This window comes from Pseudophryne corroboree, chromosome 2 (genome assembly GCF_028390025.1).
Source record: "Pseudophryne corroboree isolate aPseCor3 chromosome 2, aPseCor3.hap2, whole genome shotgun sequence".
Lineage (NCBI taxonomy): Eukaryota > Metazoa > Chordata > Amphibia > Anura > Myobatrachidae > Pseudophryne > Pseudophryne corroboree.
The window spans coordinates 319,891,731-319,910,798 of record NC_086445.1 but is presented as its reverse complement, the minus strand read 5'-3'; the positions used below and the strand labels follow the sequence as shown (position 1 = coordinate 319,910,798).

The window sequence follows — 19,068 nt, the reverse complement described above, 5'->3', positions numbered from 1 at the left end:
GCATATGTTTTCCTTCTTAACAATTGGGCAGCTTGATTAGTGAGACATAGGCCAAGCTAAACTGAACACAGATGAATATACTTCAATCTCTGACAGCTGTCCATAACTTTGTGAAGATCAGAAATCACCTAAGCCTGCATGCTGTCGGTCTGACAGAGTTAAACAAAATACAGTACCTCTTCAGTATTTCTCTCACTCACTATTCTTTTGCCACCAATATATTCCACCATGGAAGTTTAAGCAGTACACTCAAAGTAGAAAGTCTCTGATCTCTCTTCACGAGCCATACACACTAGACAATTTTTTTGACCAATATGGCCAATACAGACGATTGTGAACGATATATCGTTCACATCGTCTAGTGTGTATGGTCCTGCAATCAACAATGCGCGCACCCGCGCTTGGTGATTGCAGGTTGGCGGTCGCCCCTGCAGCATGCTCAATGTGAGCAATTCGCTTGTGACATCGCTCATCACGGCATGTGTGTACGGAGCTGCGATGAGCAATGTCCACAATGTGACATTGCTCACCCCCCGCAGGCGGCCCTCTCCCCGCCATCGGCTCCCCTCCCTGCCAGCGGCTTCTTATCTGAGGCCGCTGACCGCTCAGCGTCTCCATCTACTGCCCCACCAATGTACCCGCTGCCCCACCAATTATATTTCCACTGTGCCACAAACGTAATTAAAAATTAATTATATTGGGTTCTAAATATTATATAATATATATCATATAACACAGGTCCGGCTTTCCCTGTAATAAATATGCTGCGCCAGGTGCCCACACATAAAATGATGTATGTAGATAGGCAGGTGCGGCATTCTTGGCATCTGAGAAACTTAAATGGAGACATGCATGTTGAATGCCATTCAGGAGTGCCACACCTGCCTATCCTATCTATCTATCTATTATATTGAACCCATTATAATTAATTTTTAATTACGTTGGTGGCACAGTGGAAATATAATTGGTGGGGCAGTGGGTGATAAAAAACTTAATTGGTTCCCCCTTCTACAGCCCTGCCCATACACCCAGAAATGCCTCCCCAATATTAAAATATGTAAATAAGATGCCAATTCCAAAGATATCTTTAGTCTTTCAAATTGTTTGAAAAATTGCTTAGTGTGTACACTCAATTTCGTTTGTCAGGACTCCTGGAAGTTCAAGGGAAATTGGTTATCTATCAAATTGTTCATCTTTCACATTGGTCATGTCTTCTAGTGTGTAGGGCCCTTTAGATATCTAGTACAGATATGTAGCATGGATAAGCCGAATCTACAGGCAAAATGGATCCGATAAGAATCGGAGTCCAATCTTACTAAATGAAATTTAATATGAAAAAGTTACTGACCATTCTTAAAGTATATACAAAAATTATAGTAAGAATGACAAAGATAAATAATTTTCTAATAAAAATAAAAAAATGAACAGAAGTCTCACATGAAACAATATTTTGCACACTGTAGCTTTCTGTACCGATGGGGTGGCTATGAGTTTCACAATCCTCATATAGGATAATAAAGAATGTTATTTTTATACTTAAAAAAAACTTTTTATCTTAATCCTTTGGTGCATACTTATCACTCACCCATTTAGTGTCAAAGGACCTAATTCAGACTTCAGTCGTACATGAGTAAACTGCGCACGAGCAGTGGCCGCATTGCGCCTGTGTGGTCATTCATATTGCGGGCGCATTCCTGAAGGATGTGTTCGCAACATAATTGACGTGGGTGGGCGGCGATGCTACATTTCGCTGGCATGGTGGGCCGATTAGGGGCGTGCCGGGACCTTTCTTTTGGAGTGCCTGTGTGATGTCACATGCAGCCGCTCCAATTAAAAAAAATGGCAGCGGACCATCTGACAGCGCAGCATGTGTTAACCTCAATTCGGTGTGTTTGCAGTTAAATTGCAGTCGCATTTGGGTGATTCTCCAGAAAGTGAACATGAAGTCCCGTGCATCACACGCTTTTAATTTTTTTTGTTTCCTTTTGAACTGGTCAGTTTAAAAAGTGTTTTTATGAAAACTTAATTGCTTAGTAGCAATGCCTTACCCTATAACTTAAGACCCACTAAAATCTCGGTATTTTGGAGAAGTGTGTCTGAATTTGTGTAGCTGTCCTGTGCATTACGGAGGATCGCCCATTGTGTGGCGGCGCCACACATGCTGGGCAGCCCCCAGCATCTGAGAAGATGGACGCATATCTTGGTGCGATCTGCGTCCATCTCTGAATAACCCCAAAGATCTTTTGTTTAAGGTTTAACAAAGTTAATGTTTTTCAAGAGAGATGTCGTTCTTTGTGTTAGTCTCTTTTTTTAGTTCTGTTCTGCGAGGCTTCATGAGAAAATAATAAGATTTTCCAGCATGATGCAGATATGGAATCAGAAAAGTTAACTTTCTTTTTTTATTTGCATATTCAAGTGCCAGCATACTATAGGAGACCCCAGTGGATTCAGGGGAAAAAGACCGAAATAATAAGTCCTGAAAGATATCTAGAGACACATGCTGAAGTGGAAGAAATAGTCATTCTCACATATGCATAAGTTGAAATACTTGACGATTGTTATTATTATTATTTTCTTTTTCATCCACTAGGGGTCACTGGAGTACTCATGGGATATGGACGGGGCGTAGCCGGAAATGGCACATTTAAATATTTAAATTAGTAACTGGTCACCCCCTCCATACTCCCATAGAGTCTTCAGTATTTTGCTGTGCCTCTAGTCGGGAAGGTACAGTGGACGGAATGTCCTTAGATTCTTCAAACAAGATTATTTTTAATTTTTTTCTACCCGATCCCTTCCCAGCTTATCACAAAAGCGTTAGTCCGGGATCGTTGGTGCTGCAGAAGGGCAGCAGATGGTCTGTCGGTGCTCATTAAAGGAGCCCAGTCATTGACCACAATCAGCAGAGCTGATTGCAGCCTCCGGCTGCACAAGGAAGCAGGACGGAGCTTAGCTGAGAAGCCCCGTCATGGCCTCCACGGGTGGTGCAGGTACTGAGCGGTTAGGCAGCTCTCACTGCCGCCACTCATTTAATTTACTGTATGTGAATGTATTTTTTATTTTATTTATGTAATACATTCCTTCTGCCTGCCACATCGGGTGATTTCCCCCACATGTCTCCCCTCCTTACTTTATTGCGCAGAGCAAACAGCGGGGAGGGAGTGGGCAAGGGACCGGATACAGACTGAATCTCCGGTCACAGCCGCCAGCGCCATAGTAATGTAACCCAGCGCTGCTGGGCGCTTGCAGGGGGAGCCAGTGGCAAGTCCCCGGCACTGCCGCAGGGCCGCTCTCCGGCGCCCGCACTCATGCCGCCCTCCCATGGTTCACAGGGCTCTGGAGGGGAGAGCGGGCGAGCTGACCGCGGACAGCTACTGCCGCGGCCCGCTCTTTCATCCGCTCCCCAGTCTCCGGCAAGCCGCTCCGGCCACCAGCCGCTCAAGTCCCGCTGCTCCCTGGTCCCTGCTTCCGCCGCTCCCCGGCTCCCGTCCGCTGAATAGACGGAGCTCATGGGGGGGTGAGCAGTGTGTGTGTGGGGGGGGTGTAAGTCTGCAGCTTAGTTGACCGTGGACAGCTCTCATAGCTGTCGCGGTCCGACGCTGCAGGACAGAGAGGGGGGGGGGGGAGTAATGCCCGCAGGGAGGCCCCAATAACTGAGCTGCGTTTAGGCAGCAATCAGCTCAGGGTTTCAAGCCTGTGAGGGGGTCACAATAATATGCATGACTACTGGGCAATATAAGATATATGTATATAGAGATATATATATATATATATATATATATATATATATCTGGATGTGTGTGTATATGGGTATCATGTATATACATAAATATTTACAGAGAGAGAGAGACTGGTGTATCAGCTAACATTACAATCTATTCTTGCAATAAGCAAGCACATGGCGGACACCATTTTAACATTACTTCCTGGTTCTTCCCAGGAAGTTGCTGCCCTACAACACTCAGCCTCTGGAGGAGCCAGGGTGATGTTAGGAGTTTTAGTTGTAATGCAGATTTAAACACACTTTACTTACGGGGTACTAAGTCACGAAACGGGTTTGTACTTACTGGTTGGTGTACATAAGCAGTAAGTCTAATGCAAAGTCAAACAAGCAGCTTCGCTGCAAAGTTGGTCAGACAGTGTGTCGGACAAATGCAACTGCACAGATGGACCCTTGCCGATCCTCTTTGGGGGGAATGCGAGCGCATGTACTGCCTGGGGGGACAAATTATGATTATTTGTCTTATAAATAACTGTTTCAGCTAGGTTGTTTGCGGTCGATTCACCGCCAGCCCTCATATCAACAGGCCAGTACGTCAGGTTCTCAACTGTTATCCCTTGTCAGTTTCAGCCTACGACGTTTAATTACCCGTCGGAGCATACCCTACAGTACACGGCAGTAGGGAGGTTGCTTCGCCTTGATTTGGTGGGAGTTTGTGTTAACAAGGCTGTAGTGGCATGCCACTCCAGTTCACAATGCCCTAAAAGTAGAACACCTTACACTTCTCACTGATTACAGCTTCTGTGGACGTCGGCCAGTTTTGTTCTCGCCTTTCAGTTTCACTAGTTGCGGCACGATGTCCACTTTGGCTACGTTCTTAACAGGCGGAGTCTAATTTCGAACGAGAATAGAGGCATTACCTTACGCTGGATAGAGATTTGGTCCTGTCTTGGACACCTGCCTTTCGCAGACCACTAGGGGAAAATCTGATTTCCTACCATTGTCTACGCAAATTCCTGAATGGAATTACTCAGGATATTGTCTTTACGCCTCAGTCCATTCGGCACCGTGCTACAGAAGCAGCCATACACAGACCATGTGGTAGACTACGGTTATGGTACTGCCACCTACTTCGAGATGTCTCTAACCAAGTTTCAGTGGCCTTTACACCTAAGCTACTGACAAGCCAGTGCCTTAATGGGGTTCCAGCATCTCCGATCGTCAGTTGTGGACATCCATAGTTGGGTTGGTCCGCAGAGTTGGATTCACAGATTATGACAATACAGTCGACTAGTAGTCTCAGTAGTTGGATACCGCAGTCAACACCCGAGTCGCGGTTATATTTCGGTTTGGGATAGTACCAAATCTGGATGACTCTGTCAGTCCGATACTGACCCTGCAGACAGTACGTCGTGTGCTACAGATTCATCATGGAATACTTGCAGTCGGTGACTGCAGGTTGGAATCCACAGTAATACCAGATTACGATGGATCTCGTATTTAGATGAATCAGGCCTACTTACGGTTTGCTGTAAAAATCCATTCTTACTTTCAACCGCTACCGTTTGGCTTCTTATCGGCGCCTCGGGTAGTCACAAGTAAAGGCTATTATGATAGCTCATCTCAGATCTCTGAGAGTGATAACAGCTTCGTACTTTGGAGATCTGCTCATCAACGCTCCGTCTCAACGCTTATTCCTGCAACGTGCCTTACTAACGTACAATGGCGTTGTTCAGCACGGTTGAATTGTCAACCTCAAGAAATAAACCCTCATTCCGGCAGAAAGGATTCATGCATAGGAATGATTCCGTGGATACATGGATTTCCCTGCCTGAACACAACACAAAGTGTTCGTCACAGTGTACAGTTAGTACGCAATTCCACGGGCTGTCTCGGTGCATTTGGGGCATTCGACTATTAGGAAGGAGAGTGGCGTATTTCGACGTACTCCAGTTCGCAGGAGTTCACATTTTCACCTGAATGTCATTGCACGCATCTACGGTCCACGTGCAGTCAGACAACGCGACGGCAGTCGAATACACATTAATCAGGAAGTGCGGTTGTCTCCAAGGGCCAGAGTATCACTACCCTGGTGGCTCCAAGTACACTATCTCACCGCAGGGAGAATGTTCGGCGTCTGGAATTGGATAATTCTTGCAACGGACGCGAGTCTCAGAGGTTGGGGAGCTGTGGTCTAAACTGGTCAACTTCAGGGTCTCTGGTCAGATCACGGAAGATTGCTGTCAATTAACTGCCCTGGTACTCAGGCCAATTTCCAACGCGCTGCACCAAGCAGTGCACATGCTCCGGTCTCAGAGACGAGGAGAAATTCCAGGTCGCATGGCCATGCGGGAAGTTGCTCGAATCCTCAATTGGGCCGAACGTCACCAGGTGATATTGGCGGCAGTGTTTATTCTGGAGTGGTCAGCTGGGAGGCAGATTATCCCAGCTGTCAGGATTTTCATCCAGGAAACTCGGAATTGGCTTTAGCAGCGTTCCAGATGTTGGTCCAGCGGTGAAATTACCCACAGGGGGATCTAATGGCAAGTCGCCAAAAATATCATCAAAACATCCCAGTATGTGTCCAGAACAAGAGCTCCATAGGCAGTGGCAGTGGATGCTCTCCCGATCATGTGGCCGTACAGCCCCGTGTATCTGTTTCCACCGTTTCGGCTGCCTCCTCGGTTGCTGAAGCGGACCAAACGAGAGTCCACGACGCTCATACTAGTGGCGCCTTATTGGTCTCGGAGAGCATGGTTCTCAGATCACCGCGAACTACTCGCAGCCGATCCTTGCCCGCTTCCGCCACGTCCGGACCTGTTACAACAGAGTCCGTTCCTTTGCCCCGATTTAGCGCAGCTGCGTTTGACGGGGTGGCTGTTAAAACCGCCCTCTTAAGAAGGGAGGGCGTTCCAGAATCTGTTCTTCCAACCATGTTACGTGCTAGGAAGCCAGTTATGGCAGCTCGTTATCACAGGAGTTAACGTGCCTATATAGGGTGGTGTGAAGCTCGGAAGTTTCCGACATCATCTTTCAAGTTATCCCGTCTTTTAATATTTTTACAGACTGGGTTAGGTGGAGGACTACGTTTCTACACTCAAAGTGCAGGTCTTTGCCTTGTCAATTTACCTTCACAAGCGTTTGGCTCCTTTGCCGAAGGTGTCCTCAGAGTACAACCTCCATTTATACCACCTACTGCGCCATGGGACTTGAATCTGGGTTTAGATTTTTTACAGTCTTCATATTTTGAACCCTTACAACAAGGGGATGTTAAGTTTCTCACTTGTAAAACCGTTTTCTCTTAGCCTTATCCTCAGCAAGGCGTGTTTTTTACATTGGGTGCCTTGTCATCTGGTGTTTTATGATCATAGAGCGGAACTTCGCACGCATTCCGTTTTCACACCAAAGATGTTACACATCACTTAATCAATCGTAGTTCCTGGGTTATCAGTAGGTTCAGGAACTTCAGTTACTTTAGATGTGGTACGCGCACTACGCGTTTATGTAGCCCAAACATCAATTATAAGTAAAACAGACACATTGTTTGTTCTCTATAATGTAGTTAAGATGGCTTGGCCAGCTTCCAAGCAGACATTCCACACGTTCTTGGGGACGTCATGGACAGGCTAAAACCATCTACATCAGTGTCAGGCCATTTCACACGTTCTTGGGAACGTCATGGGCAGGCAACAACCGCCTGCATCAGTGTCAGACCATTCCACACATTCCTTGGGAACGTCATAGGCAGCAGGTCGCGGACCTTCTAAGAAACAACTTAGACGAGCTGCTACATGGTCATCGGTGCATGACCATCAGTGCGCATGTTGGTGCGCTTTTACAAGTTTGCTACATTTACGGCATCAGCATCTAGCTTTGGCCGTCTAGTGTTACAAGTGCCAAACAGCTCTCCCGCCCAAAGGGGAAACTTTGGTACGTCCCAAGAGTACTCCAGTGACCCCTAGTGGATGAAAAAGAAAATAGGATTTTGGTACATACCAGATAAATCCTTTTCTTTGAATCCATAGGGGGCACTGGACGCCCACCCAGAGCAGTTTACCTGTCTTGTGGTAAGTTCAGTGGATCTTATGGTAACTCATTATCACCGATGGATACAATGGTACGGTGATATCTATTATGGTGTCAACTGCTTAGTTGTCAGTTACGTTATGTGTCAACTTTAGTGTTAACCGTTATATTATACTGTATATGTAATTCTCTATAGTTCATCGTCTCTATCGCTCCTGTTCGGCTCAGTAAAAATACTGAAGGCTCTATGGGAGTATAGAGGGGGTGACCAGTTACTAATTAAATATTTAAATGTGCCATTCCCGGCTACGCCCCGTCCATATCCCAAGAGTACTCCAGTGCCCCCTATGGATTCAAAGAAAAGGATTTTTCTCTATCGTCCTAAGTGGATGCTGGGGTTCCTGAAAGGACCATGGGGAATAGCGGCTCCGCAGGAGACAGGGCACAAAAGTAAAGCTTTTACAGGTCAGGTGGTGTGTACTGGCTCCTCCCCCCATGACCCTCCTCCAGACTCCAGTTAGATTTTTGTGCCCGGCCGAGAAGGGTGCAATTCTAGGTGGCTCTCATAAAGAGCTGCTTAGAGAGTTTAGCTTAGGTTTTTTATTTTACAGTGATTCCTGCTGGCAACAGGATCACTGCAACGAGGGACAGAGGGGAGAAGAAGTGAACTCACCTGCGTGCAGGATGGATTGGCTTCTTGGCTACTGGACATGAAGCTCCAGAGGGACGATCACAGGTACAGCCTGGATGGTCACCGGAGCCACGCCGCCGGCCCCCTCACAGATGCTGAAGCAAGAAGAGGTCCAGAATCGGCGGCTGAAGACTCCTGCAGTCTTCTTAAGGTAGCGCACAGCACTGCAGCTGTGCGCCATTTTCCTCTCAGCACACTTCACACGGCAGTCACTGAGGGTGCAGGGCGCTGGGGGGGGGGGCGCCCTGGGAGGCAAATGAAAACCTTTAAAAAGGCTAAAAATACCTCACATATAGCCCCAGAGGCTATATGGAGATATTTACCCCTGCCTAAATGTACTAAATAGCGGGAGACGAGCCCGCCGAAAAAGGGGCGGGGCCTATCTCCTCAGCACACGGCGCCATTTTCTGTCACAGCTCCGCTGGTCAGGAAGGCTCCCAGGTCTCTCCCCTGCACTGCACTACAGAAACAGGGTATAACAGAGAGGGGGGGCAAAATAAATGGCAATATATTAATATAAAAGCAGCTATAAGGGAGCACTTAATCATAAGGCTATCCCTGTCATATATAGCGCTTTTTGGTGTGTGCTGGCAGACTCTCCCTCTGTCTCCCCAAAGGGCTAGTGGGTCCTGTCTTCGTATAGAGCATTCCCTGTGTGTCTGCTGTGTGTCGGTACGTGTGTGTCGACATGTATGAGGACGTTATTGGTGTGGAGGCGGAGCAATTGCCAAATATGAGGATGTCACCTCCTAGGGGGTCGACACCAGAATGGATGCCTTTATTTGTGGAATTACGGGATAGCGTCAACTCGCTTAAGCAGTCGTTTGCCGACATGAGGCGGCCGGACACTCAATTAGTGCCTGTCCAGGCGCCTCAAACACCGTCAGGGGCTGTAAAACGCCCCTTGCCTCAGTCGGTCGACACAGACCCAGACACAGGCACTGATTCCGGTGGTGAAGGTGACGAATCAACCGTATTTTCCAGTAGGGCCACACGTTATATGATTTTGGCAATAAAGGAGATGTTACATTTAGCTGATACTACAGGTACCACTAAACAGGGTATTATGTGGGGTGTGAAAAAACTACCAGTAGTTTTTACCGAATCAGAAGAATTAAATGACGTGTGTGATGAAGCGTGGGGTGCCCCGATAAAAAACTGCTAATTTCAAAGAAGTTATTGGCTTTATACCCTTTCCCGCCAGAGGTTAGGGAGCGCTGGGAAACACCTCCTAGGGTGGACAAAGCGCTAACACGCTTATCAAAACAAGTGGCGTTACCCTCTCCTGAGACGGCCGCACTTAAAGATCCATCAGATAGGAGGATGGAAAATATCCAAAAAGGTATATACACACATGCAGGTGTTATACTACGACCAGCTATTGCGACTGCCTGGATGTGCAGTGCTGGGGTAGTTTGGTCAGAGTCCCTGATCGAAAATATATTGATACCCTGGACAGGGACAATATTTTACTGTCGTTAGAACAAATAAAGGATGCATTTCTTTATATGCGTGATGCACAGAGAGATATCTGCACACTGGCATCACGGGTAAGTGCTATGTCCATTTCGGCCAGAAGAGCTTTATGGACACGACAGTGGACAGGCGATGCGTAGAGGAGTTATTTGGGGTCGGTCTATCGGATTTGGTGGCCACGGCTACGGCCGGGAAATCCACCTTTCTACCTCAAGTCACTCCCCAACAGAAAAAGGCACCGACCTTTCAACCGCAGCCCTTTCGTTCCTTTAAAAATAAGAGAGCAAAGGGCTATTCATATCTGCCACGAGGCAGAGGACGAGGGAAGAGACAGCAACAGGCAGCTCCTTCCCAGGAACAGAAGCCCTCCCCGGCTTCTACAAAAGCCTCAGCATGACGCTGGGGCTTCGCAAGCGGACTCGGGGGCGGTAGGCGGTCGTCTCAAGAATTACAGCGCGCAGTGGGCTCACTCGCAGGTAAATCCCTGGATCCTGCAGATAATATCTCATGGGTACAGGTTGAAATTAGAGACAGAGCCACCTCGCCGTTTCATGAAGTCTGCTTTACCAACGTCCCCCTCAGAAAGGGAGACGGTTTTGGAAGCCATTCACAAGCTGTATTCTCAGCAGGTGATAGTCAAGGTACCTCTTCTACAACAAGGGAAGGGGTATTATTCCACTCTTTTTGTGGTACCGAAGCCGGATGGTTCGGTAAGGCCTATTCTAAATCTGAAGTCCTTGAACCTGTACATAAAGAAGTTCAAGTTCAAGATGGAGTCACTCAGAGCAGTGATAGCGAACCTGGAAGAAGGGGACTTTATGGTATCCTTGGACATCAAGGATGCGTATCTCCACGTTCCAATTACCCCTCACACCAGGGGTACCTCAGGTTCGTTGTACAAAACTGTCACTATCAGTTTCAGACGCTGCCGTTTGGTTTGTCCACGGCACCTCGGGTCTTTACAAAGGTAATGGCCGAGATAATATTTCTTCTTCGAAGAAAAGGCGTATTAATTATCCCATACTTGGACGATCTCCTAATAAGGGCAAGGTCCAGAGAACAGCTAGAGATGGGTTTAGCACTATCTCAAGAGGTGCTAAAGCAGCACGGATGGATTCTGAATATTCCAAAATCCCAATTAATGCCGACAACTCGTCTGCTGTTCCTGGGGATGATTCTGGACACAGTAAAGAAAAAGGTTTTTCTTCCCGAAGAAAAAGCCAAGGAGTTATCTGACCTGGTCAGGAACCTCCTAAAACCAGGAAAGGTGTCTGTACATCAATGCACAAGAGTCCTGGGAAAAAATGGTAGCTTCTTACGAAGCAATCCCTTTCGGCAGATTCCATGCAAAGGGATCTGTTGGACAAATGGTCAGGGTCGCATCTTCAGATGCACCTGCGGATAACCCTGTCGCCGAGGACAAGGGTATCCCTTCTGTGGTGGTTGCAGGAGGCTCATCTATTGGAGGGCCGCAGATTCGGCATGCAGGATTGGATCCTGGTGACCACGGATGCCAGCCTGAGAGGCTGGGGAGCAGTCACACAGGGAAGAAATTTCCAGGGAGTGTGGTCGAGCCTGAAAAAGTCTCTTCACATAAGCATTCTGGAACTAAGAGCAATCTACAATGCTCTAAGCCAGGCGGAACCTCTGCTTCAAGGAAGACCGGTGTTGATCCAGTCGGACAACATCACGGCAGTCGCCCATGTAAACAGACAGGGCGGCACAAGAAGCAGGGGGGCAATGGCAGAAGCTGCCAGGATCCTTCGCTGGGCGGAGAATCACGTGATAGCACTGTCAGCAGTATTCATCCCGGGCGTGGACAACTGGGAAGCAGACTTCCTCAGCAGACACGACCTTCACCCGGGAGAGTGGGGACTTCATCCAGAAGTTTTCCACATGCTATTAAACCGTTGGGTAAAACCAATGGTGGACATGATGGCGTCTCGCCTCAACAAAACACTGGACAGGTATTGCGCCAGGTCAAGAGATCCGCAGGCAATAGCTGTGGACGCGCTGGTAACACCTTGGGTGTACCAGTCGGTATATGTGTTTCCTCCTCTGCCTCTCATACCAAAGGTATTGAGGATTATACGGCAAAGAGGAGTAAGACTAGTGGCTCCGGATTGGCCAAGAAGGACTTGGTACCCGGAACTTCAAGAGATGGTCACGGACGATCCGTGGCCTCTACTTCTGAGAAGGGACCTGCTTCAGCAGGGTCCTTGTCTTTTTCAAGACTTACCGCGGCTGCGTTTGACGGCATGGCGTTTGAATGCCAGACCCTAAAAGGAAAAGGCATTCCAGAAGAAGTCATTCCTACCTTGATAAAGGCAAGGAAGGAAGTCACCGCGAAGCATTATCGCCGTATTTGGCGAAAATATGTTGCGTGGTGCGAGCAGCGGAGTGCTCCGATGGAGGAATTTCAACTGGGTCGTTTTCCTACATTTCCTGCAATCAGGATTGTCTATGGGTCTCAAATTGGGATCTATTAAGGTTCAAATTTCGGCCCTATCAATATTCTTCCAAAAAGAATTGGCCTCAGTCCCTGAGGTCCAGATTTTTATCAAAGGAGTACTGCATATACAGCCTCCTGTGGTGCCTAAGGTGGCACCGTGGGATCTAAATGTAGTTTTAGATTTCCTCAAATCCAATTGGTTTGAACCACTAAAGAATGTGGATTTGAAATATCTCACATGGAAAGTGACTATGTTACTGGCCCTGGCTTCGGCCAGGAGAGTATCTGAACTGGCGGCTTTGTTTTATAAAAGCTCTTATTTAATTTTCCATTCGACATAGGGCAGAGCTGCGGACGCGTCCGCATTTTCTCCCTAAGGTGGTATCAGCGTTTCACCTGAACCAGCCTATTGTAGTGCCTGCGGCTACAGACGACTTGAAGGACTCCAAGTTGTTGGACGTTGTCAGAGCCTTAAAAATATACATTTAAAGGACGGCTGGAGTCAGAAAATCTGACTCGCTGTTTATACTGTATGCACCCAACAAGTTGGGTGCACCTGCTTCTAAGCAGTCGATTGCTCGTTGGATTTGTAACAAAATTCAACTTGTACATTCTGTGGCAGGCCTGCCACAGCCTAAATCTGTTAAGGCCCATTCCGCAAGGAAGGTGGGCTCATCTTGGGCGGCTGCCCGAGGGGTCTCGGCATTACAACTCTGCCGAGCAGCTACGTGGTCAGGGGAGAACACGTTTGTAAATTTTTACAAATTTGATACCCTGGCAAAGGAGGACCTGGAGTTCTCTCATTCGGTGCTGCAGAGTCATCCGCACTCTCCCGCCCGTTTGGGAGCTTTGGTATAATCCCCATGGTCCTTTCAGGAACCCCAGCATCCACTTAGGACGATAGAGAAAATAAGAATTTACTTACCGATAATTCTATTTCTCGGAGTCCGTAGTGGATGCTGGGCGCCCATCCCAAGTGCGGATTATCTGCAATACTTGTACATAGTTATTGTTAACTAATTCGGGTTATTGTTTAGGAAGCCATCTTTCAGAGGCTCCTCTGTTATCATACTGTTAACTGGGTTTAGATCACAAGTTGTACGGTGTGATTGGTGTGGCTGGTATGAGTCTTACCCGGGATTCAAAATCCTCCCTTATTGTGTACGCTCGTCCGGGCACAGTACCTAACTGGAGTCTGGAGGAGGGTCATGGGGGGAGGAGCCAGTACACACCACCTGACCTGTAAAAGCTTTACTTTTGTGCCCTGTCTCCTGCGGAGCCGCTATTCCCCATGGTCCTTTCAGGAACCCCAGCATCCACTACGGACTCCGAGAAATAGAATTATCGGTAAGTAAATTCTTATTATCCGGTAAGTACCAAAATCCTATTATCCTTTATTTATATGGAGCCACAAGGGATCCGCAGCGCCCAATTACAGAGTACATAAACTAAATACAACAGGAAAATAGTGACTTACAGTTGAAGACAATATAGGACAAGTACAGGGTAAATAAAATAGCTACAGCAACAGACGACACTGACATAAGTATCGGTGGCAGAAAACTGCGGGATTTGGTGCCGTTGAAGTTGGTTTAAGTAAGAGAAGGATAAGCACATGTGGGGTTGAGGGCCTCCTCAAGAGAGCTTGTGTTATATAGGAGATGGGCAGACGGACAGGGGTGACACAGATGGGGTAGACAGTGGGGACTATCATAATACATGACAGTTAATATCTGTACCACACTTGTATGTCTGTTTCTTTCACTTCAGAGAGTCCCCATCTCCAGTTTTTGCCAGTATGTTATTTGATCTATTACCTGTGATATAGGGCCTGCTTCAGAGGTGGATGCTATTCTGTTACTCATGGATTCGCAATAGCACAAATAGTTTCGGCCTTCCCCTTGTGTAGCAGCGTGCCCACAGACAGGGCAACTTCGCCGGTGGTTCTGAACACTTCACCATCTGCAAACCATTGCTTGCATCCTCAACATTTGATCCTTCCTATGGCAGGAGCAGTGTCTCCATCTGAAATTCCTGTAATCACGACCTCTGTGACTGTGTATCTGCATTTGGGAATGCACGCCGTAACACATTGATGAGATGGCCTTTTCTTGTGTCCACTTCAGGCCACCTCCCAGTCACTGCCCAGGAATGCCCATCTCTGCGTGCACCCAGGAAAATGCATGTGCAATAGGGGTTTTCAGGTCTTTTTGTAGTTTAGAAAATACTCGCTCGGCTGTGCAAGTATCGGCTTTTTGTCTACCTTTCAGGCCCATATTGTGGTTGGCAATCCACTGTTTTCCATATAAATTATGAATGTCACTCTAAGTTATGTACACAAGCCCTAGTACCCGCTTTTCCTCTTCTGCTCCCCATCCTTCCATTTGTGAGTACATTAAAATTAGTGATGTGCACCGGAAATTTTTCGGGTTTTGGATTCGGTTCCGCAGCTGTGTTTTGGATTCGGACGCATTTTGGCAAAACCTCCCTGAAAATTTTTTGTCGGATTCGGATGTGTTTTGGATTTGGGTGTTTTTTTTACAAAAAATCCTCAAAAACAGCTTAAATCATAGACTTTGGGGGTCATTTTGATCCCATAGTATTATTAACCTCAATAACCATAATTTCCACTCATTTCCAGTCTATTCTGAACACCTCACACCTCACAATATTATTTTTAGTCCTAAAATTTGCACCGAGGTCGCTGGATGACTAAGCTAAGCGACCCAAGTGGCCGACACAAACACCTGGCCCATCTAGGAGTGGCACTGCAGTGTCAGACAGGATGGCACTTCAAAAAATAGTCCCCAAACAGCACATGATGCAAAGATAAATGAAAGAAAAAAGAGGTGCAAGATGGAATTGTCTTTGGGCCCTCCCACCCACCCTTATGTTGTATAAACAGGACATGCACACTTTAACACACCCATCATTTCAGCGACAGGGTCTGCCACACGACTGTGACTGAAATGACTGGTTGGTTTGGGCCCCCACCAAAAAAGAAGCAATCAATCTCTCCTTGCACAAACTGGCTCTACAGAGGCAAGATGTCCACCTCTTCCTCATCCTCCGATTCATTACGCCGATTGCTGACAAGTTGAGCGGCTGCACTAAACACTCTTTCAGAGTACACACTGGAGGGGGGGCAACTTAGGTAAAATAAAGCCAGTTTGTGCAAGGACCTCCAAATTGCCTCTTTTTCCTGCCAGTATACGTACGGACTGTCTGACGTGCCTACTTGGATGCGGTCACTCATATAATCCTCCACCATTCTTTCAATGGTGACAGAATCATATGCAGTGACAGTAGATGACATGTCAGTAATCGTTGGCAGGTCCTTCAGTCCAGGCAAGATGTCCGCACTCGCTCCAGACTGCCCTGCATCACCGCCAGCGGGTGGGCTCGGAATTCTTAGCCTTTTCCTCGCAGCCCCGGTTGCGGGAGAATGTGAAGGAAGAGCTGTTGACGGGTCACGTTCCGCTTGACTTGACAATTTTCTCACCAGCAGGTCTTTGAACCTCTGCAAACTTGTGTCTGCCGGAAAGAGAGATGCAACGTAGGTTTTAAATCTAGGATCGAGCACGGTGGCCAAAATGTTGTGCTCTGATTTCAACAGATTGACCACCCGTGAATCCTGGTTAAGCGAATGAAGGGCTCCATCCACAAGTCCCACATGCCTTGCGGAATCGCTCTGTTTTAGCTCCTCTTTCAATCTCTCCAGCTTCTTCTGCAAAAGCCTGATGAGGGGAATGACCTGACTCAGGCTGGCAGTGTCTGAACTGACTTCACGTGTGGCAAGTTCAAAGGGTTGCAGAACCTTGCACAACGTTGAAATCATTCTCCACTGCGCTTGAGTCAGGTGCATTCCCCCTCCTTTGCCTATATTGTGGGCAGATGTATAGGCTTGAATGGCCTTTTGCTGCTCCTCCATCTTCTGAAGCATATAGAGGGTTGAATTCCACTTCGTTACCACCTCTTGCTTCAGATGATGGCGGGGCAGGTTCAGGAGTGTTTGCTGGTGCTCCAGTCTTCGGCATGCAGTGGCTGAATGCCGAAAGTGGCCCGCAATTCTTCGGGCCACCGACAGTATCTCTTGCACGCCCCTGTCGTTTTTTTAAAAATTCTGCACCACCAAATTCAATGTATGTGCAAAACATGGGACGTGCTGGAATTTGCCCACATGTAATGCACGCACAATATTGGTGGCGTTGTCCGATGTCACAAATCCCCAGGAGAGTCCAATTGGGGTAAGCCATTCTGCGATGATGTTCCTCAGTTTTCGTAAGAGGTTGTCAGCTCTGTGCCTCTTATGGAAAGCGGTGATACAAAGCGTAGCCTGCCTAGGAACGAGTTGGCGCTTGCGAGATGCTGCTACTGGTGCCGCCGCTGCTGTTCTTGCTGTGGGATGCAATACATCTACCCAGTGGGCTGTCACAGTCCTATAGTCCTGAGTCTGCCCTGCTCCACTTGTCCACATGTCCGTGGTTAAGTGGACATTGGGTACAACTGCATTTTTTAGGACACTGGTGACTTTTTCTGATGTCTGTGTACATTCTCGGTATCGCCTGCCTAGAGAAGTGGAACCTAGATGGTATTTGGTACCGGGGACACACTAACTCAATAAATTCTCTAATTCCCTGTGAATTAACGGTGGATTCCGGACACACGTTTAACACCACCCAAGCTGCCAAGGCCTGAGTTATCTGCTTTGCAGCAGGATGACTGCTGTGATATTTCATCTTCCTCGCAAAGGACTGTTGGACAGTCAATTGCTTACTGGAAGTAGTACAAGTGGTCTTCCGACTTCCCCTCTGGGATGACTATCGACTCCCAGCAGCAACAACAGCAGCGCCAGCAGCAGTAGGCGTTACACTCAAGGATGCATCGGAGGAATCCCAGGTAGGAGAGGACTCGTCAGACTTGCCAGTGACATGACCTGCAGGACTATTGGCTTTCCTGTCTAAGGAGGAACTTGACACTGAGGGAGTTGGTGGTGTGGTTTGCAGGAGCTTGGTTACAAGAGGAAGGGATTTAGTTGTCAGTGGACTGCTTCCGCTGTCACCCAAAGTTTTTGAACTTGTCAATGACTTCTGATGAACGCGCTCCAGGTGACGTATAAGGGAGGATGTTCCTAGGTGGTTAACGTCCGTACCACTACTTATTACAGCTTGACAAAGGCAACACACGGCTTGACAAATGTTGTCTGCATTTCTGTTAAAATAATTCCACACCGACGAGGTGATTTTTTTTTGTAATTTGACCAGGCATGTCAATGGCCATATTCGTCCCACGGTGTCAGTTTCCTCCTCAGTGCCAGCAACACCCATATCCTCATCCTGGTGTACTTCAACAGTGACATCTTCAATTTGACTATCAGGAACTGGACTGCGGGTGCTCCTTCCAGCACTTGCAGGGGGCGTGCAAATGGTGGAAGGCGCCACCTCTTCCCGTCCAGTGTTGGGAAGGTCAGGCATCGCAACCGACACAATTGGACTCTCCTTGGGGATTTGTGATTTAGAAGAACGCACAGTTCTTTGCTGTGCTTTTGCCAGCTTAACTCTTTTCAATTTTCTAGCGAGAGGATGAGTGTTTCCATTCTCATGTGAATCTGAACCACTAGCCATGAAAATAGGACAGGGCCTCAGCCGTTCCTTGCCACTCCGTGTCGTAAATGGCATATTGCCAAGTTTACGCTTCTCATCAGACGCTTTTAATTTAGATTTTTGGGTCATTTTACTGAACTTTTGTTTTTTGGATTTTACATGCTCTCTACTATGACATTGGGCATCGGCCTTGGCAGACGACGTTGATGGCATTTCATCGTCTCGGCGATGACTAGTGGCAGCAGCTTCAGCACAAGGTGGAAGTGGATCTTGATCTTTCCCTATTTTACCCTCCACATTTTTGTTCTCCATTTTTTAATGTGTGGAATTATATGCCAGTAATATAGCAATAGCCTACTGTACCGTACTGCTATTTATATACTGGTGGTCAGCAAAATTCTGCACTGTCCTCCTACTATATATACTGCGCACAACTAAAATACAGCACAGGTATGGATGGATAGTATACTTGACGACACACAGGTAGGTAGAGCAGTGGACTACTGTACCTTACTGCTATATATATATACTGGTGGTCAGCAAAATTCTGCATTGTCCTCCTACTATATATACTGCGCACAACTAAAATGCAGCTCAGGGATGGATGGATAGTATACTTGACGATACAGAGGTAGGTAGAGCAGTGGACTACTGTACCGTACTGCTATATATATATATATATATATATATATATATATATATATATATATATATATATATATATATATACACACACTGGTGGTCAGCAAAATTCTGCACTGTCCTCCTATATATACTGCGCACAACAACTAAAATGCAGCACAGTTATGGAAGGATAGTATACTTGACGACACAGAGGTAGGTAGAGCAGTGGACTACTGTACGGTACTGCTATATAATGCTGGTGGTCAGCAAAATTATGCACTGTCCTACTATATACTACAATGCAGCACAGATATGGAGCGTTTTTCAGGCAGAGAACGTAGATATTTTCAGCACACTGAGCACAGATATTTGCAAGCACACTGAGCACAGATATTTGCAGCACACTGAGCACAGATATTTGCAGCACACTGAACACAGAAACTGAGAGAACGCTGCACGTCCTCTCGCTATCATA

The 19,068-nt window shown here is 47.1% G+C and overlaps 1 protein-coding gene across 16 annotated transcripts in view; it reads left to right on the top strand.

Annotated features, from left to right (window-relative positions):
• The window catches only part of MYCBP2 (MYC binding protein 2), a 705,517-nt gene that overhangs the window by 428,856 nt on the left and 257,593 nt on the right, over window positions 1-19,068 (top strand). The window lies entirely within an intron of this gene.